The sequence below is a fragment of the Corvus cornix genome, chromosome 1A (genome assembly GCF_000738735.6).
Source record: "Corvus cornix cornix isolate S_Up_H32 chromosome 1A, ASM73873v5, whole genome shotgun sequence".
NCBI classification, from domain to species: Eukaryota; Metazoa; Chordata; class Aves; order Passeriformes; family Corvidae; genus Corvus; species Corvus cornix.
The window spans coordinates 67,808,689-67,833,283 of NC_047057.1; the positions used below are offsets into that span (position 1 = coordinate 67,808,689).

The window sequence follows — 24,595 nt, forward strand, 5'->3', positions numbered from 1 at the left end:
TTATTAGCAACTGGTTAATTTTCCCCACAGTAAAAACCATTATGAGCAACCTTCATTATCTCGTTTGGCTAATTCCGCCTCCTTTCTTAAGCCCCAACTTGGAGCTCGGAGGCGCTGCGGTTCCTCGGGGCGGCTCTGCCGGCCGCGCTCTCCGCGCAAAGCCCCCGCCGCTCCCGGGGGCTGAGCGAGCCCGGGCTCCCTTGAACCCGCCGCCCGCAGGGCAGCATCAATGCATAGGGAACTACCGTGCCACGGGCACAGGGATGCTGTCCTGCATCTCACATCGGCCTCGCCTCTGCTCGCACACAGCTGTGCGCAGACAAACGGAAAGACAGACAGACAGACAGACAGACATCCGAGCCGGGCACAGCCCCACGCCCGCATCTCGCCGGGAGAGCAGCGACAACCTTCGGATGCCACCGACAGCACAGGAGGGTGTTTTGTTCCGTGACATTTTTATTCACGTTGCAGCACCCCGATCTCCTCCTGTGCACCCGCGGACACTCCCTGTGCTGATCCCCGGGCTTGCCCGAGTGAGATTTCTCTGCTAGAATCTCTAAAACTTATCTCTAAATCTCATGAAATCCTAGGGATGCGGGCGGGAGAAGCTGTCGCGCAGAGCACGGTCCGTTCCGGGGCTGGCGAGCTGGAGGCGCCGCCGGACTCCGGGCACTTGCGCAGCTACTACTGAAGTTCGTCCGTCCCCCTCCAAGCACCCACGAAGAAAACCACTTTCACCAACGTGAATAGGTCAGATAAACACCGTCACTTTTCCTTTTTTCTTTATAATTTTATTAATTTTTATAATTATTATTCCTCTGCGCTTTTCTAAAGACTCCGGAACAGCATGTAAACAGGCCGGAGCAAATGCGGCATTTGCGGCGGAGAGCTGTCAGTCATTAAAAGCCAACAAACCTTTGCAAAGCAGGAATGCGGCAATAGGGATCCATTGTGAGCTGACAATGGGCTCCAGAGCCTCCAGGCACCAAAAGCAGCCCGCCTTACTTTTAAGTCCATTGTCAGCAAAGTCCACGACAAAGCTTTTCCCCCCCGGCTAGACAAAATATTCGCCGTGGTACGCTCGTAAAGAAACACAAGTCTTCTGTCTAACTTGCCGCCTTAAAGCTACAGTAGACGCTCGCCGGGGCTGCCAGAGCCCCGCTGAGCTGGCCGCCGGCCGCTGCCTGCCCGCATCCCTGTTTCCCTGCATACTTGCTTGCCTCCCGGCTTCCCTGCCGCCTTCCCTGCCCGCCGGCCCCTCGCAGCCGCTCGGGGAGGGGCGCCGGGACGGTCCCGGTGTCACTTTCCCGGGGGAGTTTGAGCTCTGTCGGTGCAACCCCGAGAGCCGGAGTCCCCCGCCCGAAGACTCGTGTTACATCCCAGCAACCCGAGCCCGCCGGTGATGCCGGGAGAGCCGCGGACAAACAAGCGGGGAGTAATGAATGCGGTGGACGGCCATGTATCAATGACTGAATTTCTGCGAGAACGGTAAAGATCTCAGTAGGAAATCATGATTAGAGATGTGAAAGGCCAAATGGCAAAATCCCAATAGTAACAATGCATCTGTTCATTAATGTGTGAATATGAGTAATATGAAAATTTAACACAATTATAAGCCCCCTCAGCAATCCTGATGGCATAAAATAGATTGTAGTGATCTAATCAGTGCTTCCCCTGTTGAAATACTGTATGTTAACTATTCAAAATAATATTATATAGACTTTTTTTCCTTTAAAAACCCCCAAGCAATCATATTAAACTGATGTCCGAACTTGGTTTCAAACCTCTCTAGATTTGAATTGCCATTTTTACAGAAGATACTTCAACAGAATTTTGATGCAGGACCAGCAAATAATCATCCTTCTGCTAATACTTAAGAAGAACTTTAATTCCGAAAGACAATAGCTTCCCCACCCCTATAGCTTTATGGAGCTAAACAGCTAGATTAGATTACAGCTTGTCTAATTCTATTATATACCATGTTAACATATTGTACTTACATAAAATATGTTATTCATATACTCGACCTATCACATTTCAGTAACTGTTTGTGAAATACCTTATGCCTTATATCTTGGAAAGAAACATTTATTATGTCATTTATGTACCCCATTAAAAAAAGATTTGAAATTTACACATCTTAAATAAAAATAACTGTTTAAAAAGTTACGACAGTAGAGGTTCCATGAATTATACAGAAACAAAGTCATCCTTTGTTCAGCTTTTTTCAGACTTCATTGAGAAGATGATGCTCTCAAATTAAGGGAAGAAATAAATGGTGTATCTTGTTTGCAAGGCAGGCATTCTCTGGATTCATTGGAAAGTCAGTAAAACTTTTAATGCTTGCACATATAATGTGCAGCTTGAAACTGGGAAAGATGGCCTGCACACAGGAACTGCTATTCCTGATCCCTACTCCAACCATTTCTCTCCTCTTGGATTCCCCAAAACCACGTTTTTTTACATGCAAAATCAGAGCTATATAGTGACAGATTTTGGATGTGCATCAGGACAGCTATGTATTCCAGTAATCTGTATTTCCAAAAAGCTACACATGTTGTTCTGAATATGGCGATGATTCATAATGCCTCCTAATTCAATCTTTGAGAAGACCCCAGAATTACCCCCTTTCCTTCTTCCAAGCCCCACTTGAGCTAAGAATCCCCCCCAATACCTACCTGCAGTGTAGATCCTATGGCACACAGTAAACCAATCCCAAGTCACAGCACAGTATGAATACATCTACAAGACTTGTTCACAGGTTGTTTGTGAACAGTAATTTCGTTAATGTTTGGGAAACATTTTTGTCCCAGACACACTATGAGAAGTGTTACATGTTGTTGCAGAAGAGGATTATGGATAGGGCACCAAAGAGAAGGATTGAGATGGAAAGAAGAACAGGAATCATTAACTAAACATTGGCCAAGAGGCGCCTGACTGAATCAATAAAGATACAAATTAATCCACAGAAATGATTTCTGCTGTGTCTATTCAACACATTTATCAGTCATTAGCTCTTTCTAGAGATATTTACAGCACATTTTGTTTTTCTTCTTTCACCCCTGCCTCTGTTGCTTACATATGCTTCTCCGCATCACTGCGTATGGCAGTGCCCACTGGTGAATGCCTCCGCCTGTGCCAGCAGCTCCCTGGCTCCTCGGTGTCCCCTGGTCCCGCCACCCTCCCTCTGTGCCAAGCACCATCCAGACTGACTCCCTCATCCACAACAATGAGACTTGGAGACTGATGCCAGCAGCCAGTAATTCTCATGCAGGCCTTCAGCACATGGAATGAAACCACTTTCCTTGGAGTTGTGAGAGTCCTGTGTTCACTGCTCTGATCTGCAGGTATGGATGCATCTGTACATCCACTGAATTGCTCTTACACAACTGGAAAGCAAATAATCTCCATAAATTAACATTAAACAGCTTTTAAATCTAATTTTTGGTATGCTAACAAGTATGTCACTGTCCCTCTACTCCTGCATTTGATATTTAAATACAGCTTCACTGACTTACCTGCTTAAAAGCCCTAAAGTTTTCACACTGGGAAGCGAGTGGTTTGTATCCAGGAAATGGACGAGGATACAAAGCCATAGTAAGAAGGAGGCACCATTTTTATCACTGTCTGCTAGATTTCTATTGAATTTAGTCTACTTCCAGAAGTTCATTTTTTTCAGGCATTGTAACTCCCCTTTGGGAGTGGACCTAATCCTACTCTCAATTCAGTGGCAGCACAGATGCACATGTACCTGGACCTGCCTCGGCAGCCTTCCAAACACACAGTCCCACAGCACAGCACTCCCTTCAGGCCTAGCCTCTCCAGTAGCTCTTTTCAATCCATGCTCCAGGGTCACAGTCCTAGAAATCCACTTATACAAGCTTAGAATGGTGTTCAGTGCCAAATCTCTATTACCTCTCTCTGTTCCTGCTGATTATTTACTGAAAGCAAACTTTGGTCTCATGCAGCTGCCTGCTTCCAGAGAAAGGCATGCAATTCCAACATGCTGTAACAAGGTGAGGAATGGGAGCTCTCCACATCAGGCATGACCGAAAGACCCATATTTGAAGAGGAAATGGGAGAGAAAGCTCTGATGTTATACAGAGGCAACTATGATCAAAGTGTAAGAGGCTGATGTAAGTTGACTACAAGTTAAGAGGGAAAGTGTGAGTCCTGGAGCCTCCCACTTGCATGGTGTCTGGATGTCCAAGGATGGGTGCCCTCCCAAGGAGATGCCCAAAGGGTTCCCTCCTTTGTAACTACAGTGAACAGATCTTGCCCTGGGTTGAAAGAGAGATACTTCTCAGAAAAAAGTAAAAGAAAGATGTTTGGCCTTGGCAAGGATGATGACATGAAGTGTAGCAAGAACAGAGAGAAGCCAAGAGTTGCTCAATGCCCATCCAGACCACCAAACATTTCCTGCCAACACGTGTTATTCCTAGAGGAAGGAGTATTTGGTCGGCACAAATTATCATGAATGAACTTCAACATTAGCTGATACACCTTCCACTTCTGGCAAGCACCTTCCTTTGTGTTAAGAAAGCACTGGCAAACACTGAGCTGGCACCCATTATTCACCTTTTCCTTCTGCTATGGTCATAAATATGTTCCACCCATCAGTCACAGTTCCACTCAGCGTTCCTACAACCCTCACCTATCCATATGTCACCCCACTGGCACTCTGTTATCTGTTCATGTACCGAAACAAATCCTCTCTGGTCTAAATCAGGAAATGAGATCAAGGGCAGATTTCCACTCTTCCTTTAAAAGAGCAGACAAACATGTAGATAGAAGAAATTTCTCTTTTTACGCCCCCATATTTTATTAAGAAGCTCTTACCTATACAAAATCAGAAACAATTTTCATAGCAAGGAAAATAAAGCAACTATTATGAAGAAATGGCTGGTATCAGCAGGTTACATAGACATGCAGCATCTGCATACACATATGGTTCTCCATCAACAGAATCATGCTTTTAGGGAACTACTTGCAGCTAGGCAAGACACTATGAATCATGAGCAGGCACAACACAGAATGTATTTAAATTTGGAAATCAAAGACCACAAAACATACATTTTTCTCTTGCCTTCCAGGAAGTACTGCAATTTTTCACCAGTCTAAAAGCAGATTAAACTTTTGGAGCAGACACTAGGAAACACCTCTATAAATGTAAATATTGTTCAAATGTAGGACATGGTTGCTCAGGCGTGATAAGCAAAAATGTGGTGCTGACTACAATACTACCTGGGGCTTCTCTGACTGGACAGTGAAGAAAGGAAGAAGAAAGTGGTGTGCTGTTGGGTTCTGTGGGTTTGGGGTTTTTTTTATACACAAAATGTTTTTTAGTCTTTGGGCACAAACTCACAGAGCTGAACCAAACATTCAAGTTACAATATTAGGAAGCTGTGGTGCTCTGGCCAGCGCATCACAGTATGACTCTTACTGCACCACTCCATCACAACCACTGTGCAGGAAACAGCTGGGCTACATATGTCCATGGGTAGCTTCCAAGCCTACTAAAAAGCTCCCTTCTCTGGCAGGGATAACCAGCCCTCCTGTTCGTGGAATCTCTAGCTCCATTCTGGCCACGTGTTAGCTCACATAGCTTTTCATTTCAGAGGACAAAATCAACTTCTTTATCCATAGATGACCGTAGTCACCTGTGGTGCACAATGATATCAGGTCACCATTGCATTCTTGTTGCACATAGTGCCTAATTTTGTGTATGGTCAAAAATACACCACTTGTTTTCAAGTTGTTTGCTCTCTTTTGCAATACCCATCATGCTGCTTTGATGAAGTATATGTTGTATGAATGATAAGACATTTTTATTGTCATTTCTAGTAAAAGAGCACTTAATTCACATAGCCAGAAAAGGTTCCATAGCACCATAAATAAATTATTTAAGATTTTAACATTCAAATCAATAATCTATGAATGCCACCAGAAACATGATTCTACTCTACCTGCAAATATACAAAGCAATGATTTTCACAACTGCTCACTAATGCCTACTGCCAGTCTTATAAGAAAGTTAACCTAAAAACAAGGGGATGTTTATTACAAAGGAAAGTTTGGAATAGCCTTCAGATACACTAAACTAATTGTTGAACTAATTATCCCTTTGGATGTAAGCAAGGAGTCTGCAAACCACAGCACCAGACAGGAACACATGGCTAAGCAGGACATGGGGAGAGCAGAATGACTTCTTAAGCTAGATTTGAGGCCAAAACCAGCATCTCAGTCAATGACGCCTTCAGGAATAGCCAGGCTGTTGTCTGAAATTTTTATAGTTCCCATCACCTGAATGCACTGGCAGTCGCTCCATTACCTGTATACTTTTCAGGCTGTCTTGTTTCACTGAACAGTCACCCACTCCAGGAGCAGTGTCACACTCCACGTAAGAGACGTGCAATGCAAAGACAATCACACCAGTCCTTCAGCCTCCCAGCAAAAGAGTCGATGTTCATTTGAGGGTCACACAGGCCACAGCCAAGATTTTCTCAGCTTCCATCCTCTTTATTGGTATACAGCCTCAGGACAGAGCGTGCTTCGAGAGTGTGAAAAATTCAGGTATTTTTGAAAGTCTCTCTGTCATACACTCTTCTGGACTGACAATGAGATGTTCACAAAACCCTTCTGAAGACTAAGTACCTGAGAAACCCACCTCTTTCACGAGCACATTGCTGAGCCAGGGAACAAGCCTGCATTCCTCCTCTCACCTCAGAACAACAGGGAACTCCAGCTCTATCTCTGTTATTTCTAACATGCTAACTTCTAAAGTATATACTTCATTGTCTTACCTACCTTAGTGACAACAGACCCCATCAAGGCTACAAAGTGTATGCTCATAACCCTTCAAAGCACAGGGCTGCAAGCTGCAGTATGATAATTGCCACCCCTTCCTCTCCTGTGGGTGTGGAAATCATATTTGTGTGCCAGGGCAGCTGGTGTGTGCTCGACTCACACCTCCAGTAATCTGGCCTTCCACATCAAGCCTGGAGCCACTGCTGGCTGCCTCAGATTTACACGGAGGTGGGGCTGCATTACTTGCAGGACAAACCCAAATTATTCTGAAAAAACAACTGCAACAGTGTAGTTTGTAGTCACTGCTCAGTTACCGTCCATTTAAGAATCTGTCCTTAAAATACACAGTGGGATATGGCTGGTTCAAGAATCGATGCAATCTGCCCTTCCCATTTCCGCAGCTCAGCAATGGTGTCCCCCAGAGAAGGGCTCTGTGAATGGCACAGGATGTCATGCACAGGACAACATATCTTTTATCACTGAAATTCTTTGGGATTCAGTGCTTTGGATTCCCAAAGGCATTCAGGAGCATAAATCCCATTCTGGAAAGGAATTAGGGTCCACCTGCCTTTGGATATCCAGGCCAGGGAGTTGGCCCAAAGAACACCTTCTGCCAAATGCTGCATTTCACCGGCACAATTATTGCTGGAACATCTTTTTCAGCACACACAATATTTAGGATGATCCCAGCTCCCTGCTAGCACTATTTTCTTCACCCCAATTAAATTAACATGTAAGAATGAAGCACGTTTTTGAACCTTATTAAACTTTTAAAAAACCCAAAAGTTAAATTTTTAAATGTGCCCAGTACTTTCTTGATATTCAAAAAATAAATTAATACATGAAACAGAGTAACTCACTTTCAAACACCTGAGCAGCAACCCCTTCCTTTTTAATTGAAGTTACACCAGTAGGAATCCTTATGAAAAGAAGGGCAACAGTGAAATAAAAAACTCCTCTCCTACACATGAAAAAAAGAATTGTCCTATTCTGTCTTCTTCAGCTTTCTAATGCCCCTTTAATTCCTGGCATCTCTAAATGGAAGAAGGAATTGATTTTCTCAGGAGTGGTCCACCCAGCAAAAAACCATGTGTCAGATGACAGAAGGAGGTAGTATACTGAACTTCACTGAAATTCTGAAACCACAAAGATATTTTAATATTTCCAGAGACTATTACAAGAGTAACAACATAAAAACATAGACATCTTGAATTAAATAACATTAAATTTCACTTCAGTTTTGTTTTTCTGTCTCAGTTGGACAGAGATACTCCACCGAAATACATATTCCCCTGAAATACATTTTTGTATTAGTGCTACCAACAGAGCCAGTTTCTAATTAAAGGGCCCTAATATCTTGTTAATATTAACAGAGGGCCATGATTTTGGTCTGCTAATTTTTTACATCTTCAGCACATCCTTGGTAATTAAGAAGGATTTAAAAAAGGTATTCAATGACATGGCTATATACTAACTTTTTATAGGTATTGACACATCATTAAGGATGTTCTAGGGAGATTCCATGGTTTATCCTTTGACCAAAAAGATCTTTCATGCTGATCTGTCACTTTTAAAGTAATTAAATGCTTTCTCGAACAAACCCTAAAACAAAGCCCCAAGAGCCCCCAAAAGTATGTAATCTAAATAACCATAAAACATAAATTGAGGGCTACAGTGTTTGGCTAGAATTTCAGGGAAATCCTTCTAAAGCTCAACCAAACCACTTCTCAAATCCAAAATTCAACAGCAACAATGTAACCATTCACATAGAGTTACTATAGCATTTTTACCTGAAAATCTCAGAGCAACTTACTTAAAAATGGAAAAAAAATTGAGTCCTGAAGTGCTGGTAATTTTCCTCAAAATGACAAATGCGAGGATTGTGTGTGATGAGGCTGAGGAGACAATTTTCTAAATAACCGATCTTTCAGCCCTGGCCACTGCCATCACTTCCCACCAGCAAAAACCCGGCCAGCTCTGGCCTCGGGATGATCGGCTGCAAAGGGAGCTGTTGATCCCTGGGGCTCCTCACCTCTCGGCCTTCCTTACATGTCTTGACAAAGAGTCTTATTTGCCAACGCAACAGAGCAATAAAAAAGAAATGAAAAAAGTAAGCGAAACAAGCCCTCTTCTCAGAAAGCTGCAACTTCCGCTACTGAGGCCTGCTTGGGGTTTGGGGTTATTCTGGGTTAACTATCTCTGCTTTCAGAAACAGGCCCACACAGTGCCTGGGCATTCCTGGCTCCCCCTGTGCCCATCCCGGAGAGCATCAGGGTGAGGAGATGGCAGGGGCAGAGCCCTGCTTCCGAATGGAAGCCAGGAAATGTCCTGCTGCAGCTGTGCTTGTTACTGGCATAATCATCAGCTTCCACCCTCCTCCCCCACCCTGTTTTTCCTTTTTATTTTTCCCTCCTTCTTTTTTTTTTTTTTTTTTTTTGACAGCTGTCTTCCTATCTTCCCAACAGGTGCTATTAGGCCTGAACAATGGCGAAGGCTTTTAAGCCACTGCTGTTGACAAGTGAAAGGGAACAACAAATGGCTCAGTAGTGCTCTTCTCCCAGGGTCACTCAACCAATGGTAATAGTTATTATTTTTATTTATTAGCTCTGTGGCACTGTCCTCCATTGTACCTTCTCCAACCTCCCCTTTCCGTGACAGCAAGGAGCTTTTTAACTTTTAATAAAAATGGGTGAGCGCTTAGCTCCTGAGCTAGCTCTTTTTGCAAAGTGCACAGCTAATGAATGTTGTCCATTTAGATCTGGATAATTTATGATGTCAGCGGAGCAGAGGTGGGGAAGGCTGGATCCAGATACGGCCATTACTTACACTGCCAGGAGTGACAACGAGAGCATGGGGAGGTGGAAGTCAGACAGAAAGAAGAAGTTCCCTCACCCTGTTTTTGGGGCTTTTTCCAGGATGATTACAAGATTAGCAGATAAATATGACATTCCCTCTTTTGAGGTTGATGTAATTTTTCTTTTCCCTTGTCAGCATTTTGCTGACTGTATCATAATCCTCTTCAGAGAACAATGGCAGGTGGAAGAAAAGTTAATTTTCCCTTAAATGAAAATGACTGCACCCATTTAAACAATGCACTCAGACATGTTACTGCCAAGAGAAAAAATTGTGCCAAAATGTTTTCTGATCCTAATACATTTCTGATACACATACATTTACTAGATGAGGTTACTCAATTAAAAAATGGTATGCAACAGATAAACCCTATCAAATGCAAGCCCTGTGTTGTCACTGTCCCAGCAAACCAGGTAAATAGGAAGGAAAATCAGGCAATTCCATGGCCAAATGAAATCAGTAACCAGAAAGTGACCTGGAAGCACAAATACACTTGAAAGTTGAAAATGTAAAGCTAAAAACCATCAAAAACATATTGTGGAACTGGTTGGTTTAGAGTCATGTGTTCGATCAAATTGAGGTAACAGTATGTACATCTTTTGATCATCTGGACCCATTTATTTAAATTTTAAATTTACGTGAACGTGTAGTGAAAGGGCTACAGACATCAGATTGTGTATGTACTTCCTAGAGTAAATGTGTACTATTATAATTTGAACTGAATGATAACATTGAAAGAACCAGAAAGTACTCATTTGGAATGTTAATAAAACCATTAAAGGAATTTAAAAAATTGAAAACAGAAAACTGAAAAGGATATCCCCCTGAAACAACAAAAAACCCCACACAGCAGGCCCGGATTTCTATTCTTTTTCAAAATATGACAGACTGTTTTACCATTGGAAGTGAGAATTAAAGCACATATGCCTGATGCTAAACAACTACACATCCTGAACTCCTCTTGCACAACATATGTGAACACAAAATCTCAACTATTGATTGCCAGATGCCAGAAAGACAGGAAAAATAATATTATTAATAATAACATTAAAAAAAAGGTACACTATAAATCAAAGCTTCTGAAGTGCAGGTAGTTTCACAGTAAATCAGACTGCTAGTTGTGATGTAAATGATATTTGCATAAAATCATTATGTCAAATTAAGTGGAAATTATTAAGGCTAATGTCATCCTTGGACTTGCCTAAAATAATCTCCCAAGACTTGCACACAGGCTTCTCCACTGAAGTACAGCATTCCATCTGCCTTGACAACTTGTTCTGTTTGTTCTCAGTTGTCTCCATTCACGGATTTTTTTGACTTTTATTTTCAGCGTAAATAGGGTGAGGAAATACACTGGGTTTCCTTTTGATCAAGCATTTTTCTTTCTAAGGAATAACATCGAGATACATGGGTGGTTCAGCCATGTAACAGCTGAGACAGGTAATCCCCAAATACCCGAAGAGAAATCAGAGAAAAGTCTGTTATGCATAGCTCTTTAACATAATAGTTCTAGACAAGGGGAAAGGAAAGTCAGAAAGTAAACGCAGAAAAGTCAGAGGAAAAAAGGGAAGAGAGACAAAGAAAACAATGCTGAGAACAAGGAAAAAACAACACTAAGAAAGGGGCCTCATTTGTCAAATCCAAAACGTACTTATACTACACAATGCACTGAAGGAGCAGGAGAGTTAGGGCAACTCTGCAGCCACTCCTTGGCTATTGAAAACTGTCACCAACATGGAGCCATTCCCCAGCCATCAAACAGGTAACTGCAGCAGCCTGGGCAAGTGTGAAACAGCTGTAACAGGAACTTATCAGAAAAGACAACAGGATTTAGATTGACGCATAAACTATGCCTTCAAATTACTGCCAGCACTCCAAAGTGAAAACATCTTTTTTATCAGAGAGGAATCTCACTCATACCCTGCAGGAAAACTTTTTCAGACTACTTTAGAAAACTTAAAACTTCCTTCATTCACCTTAGGATGATAGAACTCCCTCTGCAAATAGTTGTCCAGATCCACAAGAAGGATCATCTGCATTCAGCATGGCTTCATGAATCACCAAAGACCAGTAAGGTGAATGCAGGGCAGGAACAGAATACCTTCCCAAGAATTAAGGTCATTCACTAGGCAGCTCTTTACACAGTGTTGGCAATCAAGAGGCACTACATTCCCCCTGGTAAAAAGAACACAGACCCCAGAAATACAAAAAATGTCAACATTTCCTCCGATGAAGTTACTTTGAAACAAGAAACAGTTCTCTCACTTCTGCACTACCAATCTCATCAATGGCCACCTAGAATTAGCCTTCTCCCACTTCATCCAACAAACTTGTCCATGTCACTCTGGGACCTAATTTGTTTCATTAAAAACAAGACAGGACTATGTGTACTCATCCTTACAGATTTCTCAACGACCCATTTGAGAAGGCCTGCTCTAGTGCCTGGCCCCTAGACTTAAATTAGGAATAAACTCCTTTTTGCAATTCCAAAGCATTTATCTGTGCAGTCCTAATAACATGAGCGAAAGGGAAGCTTAAACTAAACTGAAGCAGGATGAACAAGTTCTGATGAAAGAAGAACCACTTAGAAGAGACAACCTTCTCTGCAACATCTGTAGTTCAGGATCCTACTCGTTCTTCACTTCTTCGGTGTAGTGGTAAGAGACATCTGGGTTCTGCTGTGAATGGGCAGAAGCTACACTTTGCTCTGTCAGACAGAAATCTGGTACCAGCAATTGTGTTCTCATCTTGATTATTTCTACCTTTCATGGCCACAAAAGCAAAAAGGCATCTTCTGACACAGCTCTGACTGGTATAACAAGGTGTCTCTCCAAAGAATCTGGCCTCATATTCAAAGCGCTTAGTGCGACATGCACCTACTGAAAGAACGCCCAACCCCAAACTTCCGTGTATGATTGTGATCTCAAGCACTGACTAGGCTACAACTAACTAAAGGACTGGGACACATGGAATAACGCATAACCTGAGAATCATCAAGACAAACCCTTACAAGGAGCTGGACCCATACTCAGGAATGCAATCTTGCAAGACCTGACAGTAAAAGTGGGTGCTTCGCCGGAGTGACAACTCCTTTAAATAAAGATCAAATCTGTAAATGAAGAGCATATAGCACAAAAAAAAGATCTGTGAAAGGACCGGAAAGTGCAGGGATCTGTGCAGCTCTGCTGCTGGGATTCCTGGCTTTAATTCTTTGTCTTTGTGGGGTAACTCTGAACATTGACTCAAACTACCTCAAAGTCCCTAAGAAACTCAGCAGAATTTTAATGTTTGCATGGAAATCACTTCACTCAGGTAACTGTTGGTGCAGCTGTGAAAAAATCAATCCAAGTCTGGTATCAGCTGCGCCTCAATTTTAACATTGAAACAGCTAATGCTGATGAACTCTGAATAATAATACCATTATCAAACTGTTATATGGAATCGTATCTTTTGTGATTTAATTTTGTGACTAACACTGATATCTCAGTATGGTACCTACCTTTCTTTTCTGACACAATGCTCAACAATATGCAGTTTACACAGAGATTTATTTCACATCTAACAGGAGATGTTTGGAAAAAGAACTACATGCAATTCAGTTTTTCTTTTTCAACTCTGAGATAAAACTAGGGCTGAGACTGAAATATTTTCTCTTAAACCGACCTCTCTCTCTGAGTAAGATAGAGAAGTCTTTGAATAAACATATATAAATGTCCCTCTGGTATGGAGATATGAAGGAGAGTCATATCAGATACATGTGGGTATGCCAGAAAAGGACCCAGGGTCAATATCAAAAGTGGTGGAGTGGAGGGATGTGGGGCTCCTGTGGAGTGAGGCAAATGACAAGAGTGAGGCAAATGACAAGGGTGAATTCCCAGATTGCTTGAGAACAGGGTGTCTGGGAAGGTGGGGTGTGGAGTAATTGCAGAATGGTGTAACAGGGAATTTAATAGATCAGAAAAGGCTGAATAGGATAACAGGCCCATTGTTCAGAAAGTTCTCTTTTGTGACCAGGCTTTAAGAGAATGCCAGAGAAACAAATGACTTAATCCTGGGGGGATGCTATGGCATAAATGAAAGTAGTCTATACCTTGAAAGCCGATGGAATAAATTTCTGTATCACATAACCACACTGACGACTGCAGCTTTCAGCAAAGTCTTAAGACTTTGCAATTGACAAAACCCTCACAATCCTGCCCTCCCATGTCCCCCTTTCTCTCTTCAACGGCATTTTCCAATGTACGTGGGGGGCAGACAAGGGAATAACACATGAACAACAAACAGACGTGGTCAAATGCCATGTCAAACACAATGGTTACAGGGTAGCACAGAAGGAAAGAATTCTTCAGTGCTGGCTTCCCTTCTCTCCCATGTTCTAACCACTGACCTAATCTTGGAGCTTCCTGGTTCTATGAACACAGCCACTAAGCACTACACCACCAATTTACACATCTTCCTGCTTCCTTGCTAAAGGGCTGGAAGTGCCATAGGAGATGCTTGGTGCAAAATGTTGGCTAACCTTCCTAGTCTCTCCCTGAGCATCATGTGTTTCTGGGGAACTTTCTTGAGCCCTGTTAAAGCAGATGATGGAGTTGGAGGGTCCTGGGACATCAAAGACAGCATTTTTCCAGTTACTTTAACACAAGCTGAATCAAGAATACAGAAAGGACAGCCTAATTTAAAAAGTAAATGTCACACTAGGGCATAATATGCAACATATTATACCTTTCCAGAATATGTTATACCTTTCCTTGCAAGGATGGCAGAGTAGGCAGTGTTAAAAGTGACACCATCAGCTTTGGCTTTATAAATAACAGAAGAGCGAGGATATAATGTATTATATGGCTCAAGGATTAAGGAGAACATAAAATGACTGGAGTTTTTTTCATAGAAAAAAAGGTAGAAATACGCATTTCTCAGTTACCCACAATTTCTTAATGGAAGTAATAGATCATTAGTTAAGAAAAAAAATAATCTCGAGCTCATTGTAACTCAGGAAGAAAAGTGAGAGGTAGAAATATAATGCAGCAATCCACAAACCAAACTTTTTCCAGATCTTTATGAAACTCAGCCTCTAAATCCTCAAATTCCTACTACACCTAGATGGAACCTATTCGTTGGTTCTATATTTGGCTACAGAAATTCTCCAATTCTCTGTGAGTCTTTTGAATGAAATTCCATCCTAAAACAATTAACAGAGAAAAATTACTTTGCCTTCCAGGAATTCAGGGTTGGAGATGCGTAGCTCAGCTGTGACTTGTGGTTTACTTGGTAGGCAGTGTGTTGCACTTTTTATTCTTCGTCTCTCTCCTTTTGCCAGAGGAAAAAAAAGATCACCATAGGTGCACTTCTAGAGAGCTTTGCATAAAAGCTAGGCTTCTGCAAAGCCCTGATCTGACTTTAATTGAAACACTTGTTTCCATACATACTACAGATACTGTTTTTGTAAGAGTTTAAAACATATAAAAGAAGCTATTACTGCTTTGAACATTTCTAACTCAGAAAAAAAATCAAGGCATGAAAAGTTTCCTCCATCCTATTTAAATTACATTTGGGTAGTTCTCTGTGGGGCTACTACAAATTCCTTTAACCCCACCAGTCTCTTAGCTACATTAAATTAATGATGCGTCTCAAGCACTCACTCTTCTGCAGGAGAGTGTGGAATCTCCAGTCGGACACCTACAATTCACTAAATTGGAAACATTGACCTAAGGGAGACATCAGTGCGTTATCCTTGCAGACAGTATTAGGCTGTAATGCAAAACACAGATAATATTTGGGGGAGTTAAGAAGATGAGGTGTACGTTGAGTGGATTTTTCAATGTCAGTAGGGAGAGGCTTCAAAGCACTTCAGTGCAGTTCTCCTGACGACTATACCATTCTAGGTTCACCAGCATATAGTACTACATCCTTCTTTATATGAACACTCCAAACACCCAAATTGTTCCAACAGTCCCTACTATAATGCGTTCCTGCTACTCTATACAATACTTCAATTAAGGCTGAGCTACATTAACTATGATTATCAGAAAAATATGTATTTCCACAATGCCCTTTTTCGTCCACTGTTATAACTCTTCACTCCCAAAGCTGTGTTTATAATGAAACGTGTGGTGTATTTTCCATTAAAAGCCTTGGCAGGAGTTTCTGTAGTTTTTCTCATGTATCTCAACTTCAATACTCTTTCTGCATTTGCTTCACAATAACCAGTCTATTTCCAAGTGATTAATTTTCTATTCTAAAACAATGCATTCCTTTCCCCTCTCATTTTGCTGGTGTGGGGTTTGGGGTTTTTTTCCCTTTTCTTACCAAGAGAAAAAAATTCTTTTTCAATGACATCATGGTATAAAATTTTCAAAGCAGGTTTTAGCGGGAGATATGCAGATTGCTTTGAAAAGTTACCCTCATAAATAACAACAAAGTACTGAATTATCAAGGCTGTAACTCAGTCAAGAGGTGCTGTAACCATTTAAATTATATGACCTCAGCAGAACCTCTTGATTGAATTGCAGCCTTTCATTAAACCAGGCACTCTGTATTATTTTCTCTGAACAAGAGTAAATCAGGATGGTAAAGAGATTAGCCCCCAAGCCCATCTCTTTGTGATCTAGAGGCATATAATTTTTAACCATTACCTCAATTTTGTAACTTAAAAAGCCCGTGCATAATCTACTGTGTCAAAAATTCCCTTCCCTGTACAGGGAATGACGACATGACAAAAGTACTACTGTGTAACCCAGGTACATTTAGAAACTATAATGCTTGTAAAGGAGCAAGATCCCACTACTGAAAGCTAGAGAAAAGTGAGGGAAAAAAGGAGGGAAAAGAGAAACTGTAGATTCATAGCACTGCCGATTCATTCACAAAAAGCTGGAAACCAGAAGGGACCATTAGCTCATCTAGGCTCATCTTCTATATATATTACTGAATATTCATTATTTCATCAACCAAAATCAAACCTTTCTCTGATTTATTTCTAACTACCATTTTACTAGAAGAGAAACAGCTGGCCTCTGAGTCAGGACATTCCATAAATATCTCCTTGCTTTTACTGGAAAGTTGTCTGTGTAGGGATGAGGGTGGAGGGAACCAGGGTACTTATAACACTCCCTCTGTTCATCTCTAGCTGGCTGATAGAATGCTGCCTTCATAATTGGAGAGACACAACCTCCATACCAGTGGTTCTGAAACAAACCCATGACAACATCATCAATGTTTTGGAACTTTTTATGGAGTGGGTCCATGCAGGAGCTCCTGTGCTTGTGCAAGCAGCCACTGCAGTGGGCTGGCAGGGATCCCTTCTCCAAAGAGCCCTTCCCAGGCTGCTCAGCACAGGTTGGGAGCATGATTTAGGAGGAACAAGTTTCCCCACAATTTGTATCTTACCCTGGAAGAAGACGGTGCTTTCCTTAACTGGCCATAATGTGCTTCAGTTTCCCTTATTGCTTGGACTTTGCCTTCTTTTCAAAGCCCCTACATTTAACTTGGTAAGAGAAAAGCTACAGTAAGTCCCTTTTCCTATTTTCTTATATTTGTGTAGCTGTTAGACATTTTGCAAAGGAGGGGAGTACCAGCCAGCCTCTCACAACAAAAGGGCTACTGTCACTGCGCCAGTCCCAGACATGGTGGAAACCAGCCCACAGGAAAAGGCCTGGCTCCAGTGTTAGGCTCCGGCCGAGTACAGTCACTGCATTCACTCAAATTGGCAACAGGTCTCAGTGTTCCTGGCTTTGAGCTGTGAACAAGGGTCGGGATTGAATAACCAATTATACAACCGCTGACTGAGTTTATCCAAGGTTTGCAAACTGCTATAATAGCCCAGTATTCACTGACTGTTTTATCCTTTTCCAGATATAGTGTCATATCTCCCCTTGTGCTCCATTTACATGTCACTTTATTACATACATCCATTAAAAAGGTTAATACAATGTCACAGTCAATGCCTAAATGTTGCCATTCAGTATCCTCGCCTTGCTCCCTGCTACATTTCACATTCACACATTTCTTTCTCTCCCCCTCTCCTGTGGGCTTTGCTCAGTCACACTCGCACACTCTTTCCTGCTGCAAGTTAAATCAATTTGCTGTCAAGAATACAGAGCAGAGCATGAACAAAACGGTAGCCAAGAGTCAATAGAGTAAAAACTGCATGCTCCCTAAAGTTGCCAGTCATGGTGAGTGCTCTGTACCGCTAGTGACGGGAATAACCTTTAAAACTCCAAAAGTTCAGAGAATCACCTAAATTTGTAGACATTGTTGAGACTCCCTGAATCACCTGGGTCTCTTAAATTATCAGGAAAGTTCACTTGCTAAAAAAGCCTTTTAAGTGGCTTTTCTTACTTTTAGATAAACTTTAAACATACCAAAAACTGTTCTTCTCTGATTTTTAACACTTCCCAACTTGACCCCACCTACAACCCAGACGCGTAGGAGGCTAGAAAAGACTGGAAAAAAATAGAACCAAAATTCTCTACATCTTCATGTGAATTACTGACAGAGATCTTGCTTAAAGTTTGTTATTTTTCTCTTCTGTAAAATATTATTGTCTCTGATCAAATTGATCCTCTCGGCATAGAATTTTGTTTCTGAAAACAGTAAGAAAAGAAAATCTTCTACAGGTTTACTTTTTGAGATAAAGGGATTCCTGCCACTTTTTAAATTTCTGTTTTCTACTGCCCTATTAACAAAAAATAGGGCAAGAAATCAAAGACAAAATTTTACGTTTTGATTTTATGCAATACAAATCACTGCTGTTTGCATACATGGTATCACTGGCAGAAAGGTACAACTTCTAAGTAAGGTACAACTTCTGAGATGTCAGTACAGCAGGAGATCTTCAGTGGTAACACAGTGAAGCTACATTTATTTAACAAAGCCCAGTTTCATTCCTGATCATAAAAACAGATTTTCATTTAACTTTTTGGCATTTTACAGTTAGGAGTAGGACAGTTCAGAAAAAATAATTTGATCCCGTCGAGTAAAGAACTTGAGGATATTTTTTCATTCTCCCCCATTTTCCTGGGGCTTGAGACTTCATCTTTTTGCTGTCTGACCATGAAAGCCATGGCCACAGAAAAAATGTTTTTATAAAGACTACTTTTGTAGAATCTAATTGTTTATTTACTGATTATCAGTCAAGAAAGTGCAAACAGGTATTTGAAAATCATCTAAGCTGAGGGGTTTTATCAACTCATCATCAGTATGTGAAGTTTGACTGCAATAATGGAAAAGAGAACATTTTTTCCCAATATACCCCCCTGCAAAGGAACATGAAACACACTGTTCATGTGAACTGTACACTACTCCCACTCACTCAAGACAAAGTTATTCACTGGGGTAAGACTTTCAGAAAATATTTTGGTTTACTTTTTAAAAGAACCTTCACACACGTTTTGGATAATATCTATTTCCCTTCTGAGGAGTGCTCAGGCTTCTTACACGAACCCTTAATACTCACACAGACCACTTCATGTAATGGTACCAAACTGTGCTACAGGGACCCTAAACGATCTTATTTCCTCACTCTTTAGCTTGGGACAAGTTAGGGATATGTGAAGCATTGAGATGCAGTGTTAGAGGAGCACAGCAGTCCTGACATACTAAATGGAGAGACACCCAAAATTCACATAACTTCTTTGACTCTCAATAAAAAAAATCAAATTCTTCAAGAAGCCCCATTACTCAATTTAGGATTCCAAACAACAGAATTATAGCAAAAATCTATTTCCAATTAATCACTTTCCTATCTAAGGGCCTGTATGTGAAGTCCTTTTTTTTGTTCTTTTTTTTAATGTAATGCCTTTTGAAACATTCACAATGCAACTGCCCACTTTCGCATCATAAAAGATCTGTAGGCACCACACTGTTCAGCTAACAGTAATAGACTCTTGATTGAGTTGGACTCTGAATGACACATGGTAGCAGCAAGTGATAAAAAGATTGGAGAAAAACCCTCCCCTCAATTTACTCCTAAACCAATTATTTGCAAGCTTTGTGCACCATGAAATTCTATTAGAAACAAATTATATTAGCAATGCTTATGAATGCTATGGCAAGTTGTTATCCAAAAATGGGAATTACCTCTGAACAGAAGAGAGGAATGTAATAATTCTTTTGGCAAGTGGAGAGGCTTCTGTTTCGTTCTCTTGTCTAATTGTTCTAAAGAAAAAAAAATGACACTAAATTTTGTTACCACAGTTTCTTACGACTTCTTAAAACTTGATGACCTGACTTGGTACTAATCTAATCAAGCCTGAAGCAAGTAGCTGCAAAATTGTTTAAGGCAGAACAACTTGTCTGAGCTCCTTTGGAAAAGGACATTCTCCAAACTCTGACTTCTTTTTCCTGCTCATTCAAGCAAAAAAAGGAGAAAATGGGGCTGGAATTTCTATGGCCAAAACCAAAACAAAAAAACAGGACATGACATACCCTGGCAAGTTTACAGACTTTCAGGCAGAGAAGGATGCAAAACTGCATGATATTTTGGATAAACGCAATGAAGAAAGGCCTAACTTGAAAATATAGGTATAAAAGCGTTCTTTTTTTCTGTCAGGAAATTCTGCAAGGGAAAATTCCTTCCTATCACCCCTTCTGATTCACAAATTAGCATCTTGCAAATGTCTGCAGCTCTGGTCACCACACAAGAAATACCCAGACAGATGCACTCTTCTGTAGGAGGATATCCTATCCCTGTGACATCTGAGTGTTACTTTAACAGTATTGGGATATCATACATCAGAAGATGATAGCCTAGAGCCCTGTAGTGTACCTAAAACAGTCTGTGCTACTGTATTTGGAAGAAACTGATATTCCCTGAAAGATGCTGCACCTCTGAAGCAAAAACATCATATTACTGATTTGTGGTGTTTTCATACCACTTTTTGGTGGCTTTTTGAAAACGCTTTGGTTATGCATAACCTAGAAAGAAGACATAGTACAGTACTTACAGATTGCTAACTAATATTTCTGTTTCAGACCTCAAGCTCTCTTGAAAAATGAATAAGCATAATTCAGAATTCATGAATTTGAACACTAATCTACAAATGTGACAAGCCCCGTCTGTCCCACAGTCCACAGAGCCTGAAAGACTGGCAAACACTCCAGTGAGTGATCAAAGTGTTTTGTTATGATATTAAAAAAATCATAAAAGTAATAATTTTACTTCCTTCTAAGTTTGAGGACAAAATCTGACTGGTTAGTTTCCAATCTTCTCTTTTCCTTCCAAGACTTCCTTACTGTGAGCACAAAAATAATTTTCATTAATATTCTGTGAATATTAAGTGAAATAAATAGTGAAATAAAAATTGAAATAATAATTAATATCTAGCTGTTAAATTCTTGACAGAAAAGAAGAATAAAGCAGAGTTTGATTCACTGACTCCTTGAAATAGATTCTTAGGGGAACTGAAGACATTCAGAGTGTAGAACAAATTATATCTCATGGAACTCATTCTTATGGTCACTCCGGAATTATCCTTATTTATAATTGTATCTTTTGGTATTCAGGCTATTTCCTTGCCCTCATCAGAAGAGAAGGACAAAGAAGGAAATGTGAGGGCATATTTTTTCTTCCATCAATTCTAGTGGCTAGATGCCATAATACAGCACACTTTTATTTCTATTACAGTTCACTTCTTAGCCTAGTGTTAGCAATAGTCAGCTTTAAGGCAGGTACAGTAATCCTAGCTTACTAATTGATTATTTCAGAATCATATTATTACTGTACTCAAGAATCAGGATGCTACTGCTTTCATCAATATTTCTTTAAAAAAACAAAGATACGAGTTTCCACCTCTTCAATTTTGTGACTGCAGCGAAGTGCTGGATTGCCAGTGGTTGGTAGATAGATTCTATTTCAAACACGTATTTATCTGTGTTAGCTGCAAAATGATAGGGCTGTGCAGAAGTAAAGATTCACTTGTTTCATGTTCCTAATCTTCTGCTGAATACCCCTTCATAACTTGACTAGAAAGGGATGGATTTATTTGAATTCCATTTGTGATGTCATGTGGATTTAAGAGTATTCCTAAAAATATATGAAATCTTCAAAACCTTTGCAAACTTTTCTCTCTGAGCATGGAATAGGTGCAATGAAACTTAAGAGAATTTTAACTTAAAATATATCATGCTATTAACATTTTAACCACCCTGAAGTCATATTCATGTTGCTACATTTTCAAATTATTTTCCACTTTACGAGAAACATAATGTAAGTTCCTTTGATATTTTAAACCCCGACTTAGAGACTGTTTCAGCCTCCCTCTGTCCAAGTGTTAACTGACTAATAGCTCTGCAGCTGTGGAAGAAAACATCTCTCATCTCTCCCATGGTCCGGCACCTTCCATTTATGGCGGGGATGATTTCATTATGTTTTACCACTGCTGGCTCCCATATTTTTCCCCTAACTCTCTCCCCAGCCCACTGCTAACTGTTATAAACCTTCGAAAGGATTTGGGAAGCTATCAGTCAAAGCACCACGGAGCAAGAGCCAATCACCAAGGCAAGGGAAGCCTTCTTACCTAAACAAACCATTATCGGCTCATCTCTTGTCTTTGTACTCTTTTTTTGCTATTACCTCATGGGATTAACTTTTATCTCTAATCTCTGCTCTGGCCAACTGTCAAGGAGCCTAAAAGCTGCCTGTCTTTTAATCTGTGTGTAATAATACTGCTGTTACTAACAGATAACTGTGAAACAACATGGAGGGAAGGAAAACACACAAACACACAAGGGCTGATTGTTAAAAGCTGCTGTGCTTGTTCCTACCTGAAAGGAGGGCAAGATCACGCATGATGTCCATATTGCATTTCCTTCTTTTTCATGTTTTTCTTTTCAGTTCAATGCCACTGAAGTGTTTTAATTTGGGGTATCTGTTCTTATTAACCAATTTATCTCCTGTTCAACCTGAAATGGCTAGGTTTCCAGGAGTATGTGAAAAACCTCATCTACTTGTAACTTTCCATTAAACAAAAAATCAGGATGGGTAACATAACAGAAAATAAAAGAAAAAAAAGGAAAAGAAAATTAATGATCCTACTGTAAAGGGAAATAGCCAAAGCTTCAAAACAGTCAACATTTTAAAGCTTGCCTTGAAATAAGTAAGTCTCTTACTGGGTGGCACATTTACCAGGCAGTCAGGTTTTACTTTAAGCTAATACTTTTATAAGCTCTCCCCAATACTACATTACACCATGTTTTGTAAAACAAGTCTAAGACTGAAAGAAAAACAAAGACCACTTAATTATGGCCAGGTGTGCAGGGTAGCAGTTCTCAGAGAATATGGGGTCTTGAGGGGTTAGAGCAGGAAGGCAAACCCTCATAAAAACTGCTCTTGTAGGGGTGTTGGTGGCATTTTTTTCAGATTTTATTAAAAGCTTATTAAAGTCAAAGACATGCCCTTTTATTTAAATCTAGTCCTTTGAGTTTGAAAATCAACAGGGGAGAGGAATAAAGGAGCCCTACCAAAAAAATACCAGCAGGAGAGTTATGGATACAGTATTTTGAGGAAGTAGTTGTGAGGACACAAAGGACACAAGTCTTATATGGAATAGCAATAGCAATTTAACCAAGTGGGTTAGTGATAAATATATTTTAACCGTTGCACTAGGTAACTTCTAGGATTCCGGCTCAGAATCTTACTATACCTCTCAAAACCTATGAAGCAAACTCATATGTTCCAATCATTCTCCAGATATGAAAACTTAATGATTAGGCACCATACTCTGAATAACCAGCAACCTTAGGGAAGCTGGAGCTGTAGAGTGGCACATGACAAAATTTCCTCCTGGCAGGTCCAAGACAATTCCTTTGAATCTCATGGTGATTTTGTACATCTTAACAGTTGTATAATTTTCCAGCTTCAGTTGAAAAGGCATCATTATTCCCAAGTGGGAAAAAAAAGGCAGAAAAATAAATGTCTGGCTCAAAGTCAACCAAGAGGGCCCAGTGGCAGAGCCAAGGTCACACACAGAGTCATTCAGGTTGGAAAAGACTTCAAGATCAAGTCCAACTTTTAACCAACCACCACCTTGTCAACTAGACCACAGCACTCAGCCTCATGTCCAGTCGTTTCCTGAACATCTCCAGGGAGGGTGACTCCACCAGGTCCCTGGGCAGCCTGTTCCAATGCTTAACAATCCTGTCTGTGAATAAATTCTTCCCAAAAGCAGGTGGCAACAGCAGCCCAAAGGGAGAATCCTGGATGCTTTAGGAGAGGGTGGCCCAGGACATGTCCCCCTGGTCCCCAAACACTCTGGCAGGGACAGACCTAGCTCCAGGCACTCTCCCCAAGGACTCTCTCCTCTTCATAGCTTCCCACAACTCTTCCCTGCAACTCACTGCGACTGTCACGACATATCCTGACTCCTGCCCACAGAGCTCTGCCCAAACAGGCCACAATACACTCTCCATGTGGCAAAGGCAATGAGAAGCCAATGGTGTCAAATGGAGGCGTCAAAAGAAGGGCCAGTGTGTCCCCCAATGGCTAATGGCATCCATAAGAAACCTGAAAGGCATTCAGCAGGAGTGATTATCTTTGCAGAGTATAAAACCTCATCCCCCTGCACAATGTGTTGTAGTAATCTCAGTCACATATCACAGTGACAAGGATTACAGATCTAGGGTCCAGATACAAAAGGCAAGGCTGCAATCTTCAGCCAAAAAAGCAAAGGAAATTTTTAACTAAAGCCATCTGAAACTCCAGAAAGAGACAATGGACCAGAGACATCTCAAGCATGAACTTCTTGGCAAAGACGAGAAAAAGACCATCATGAACGAGGAAGGGGGATGGGAACCATCCTTCACTCCTCAGTGAGGAATGTGAGAGTGACTGTGAGTGTAGTGAGGCACTGGCACAGGTTGCCCAGAGAAGCTGCAGATGCCCAGTCCCTGGAAGTGTCCCTGTCCATGCCAGGGAGGTTGGAATGAGATGATCTTTAAG

The 24,595-nt window shown here is 41.0% G+C and overlaps 1 protein-coding gene and 1 long non-coding RNA gene across 15 annotated transcripts in view; one reads left to right on the forward strand and one right to left on the reverse strand.

Moving 5' to 3' along the window:
- Nucleotides 1–24,595, reverse strand: part of SOX5 (SRY-box transcription factor 5) — a 613,556-nt gene that overhangs the window by 161,517 nt on the left and 427,444 nt on the right. The window lies entirely within an intron of this gene.
- On the forward strand, nt 133–6,870 carry LOC109145250. The gene is made up of 3 exons (XR_002046540.3): nt 133–1,488; nt 3,111–3,347; nt 3,969–6,870. It is a non-coding gene; the product is annotated as an uncharacterized LOC109145250 (long non-coding RNA).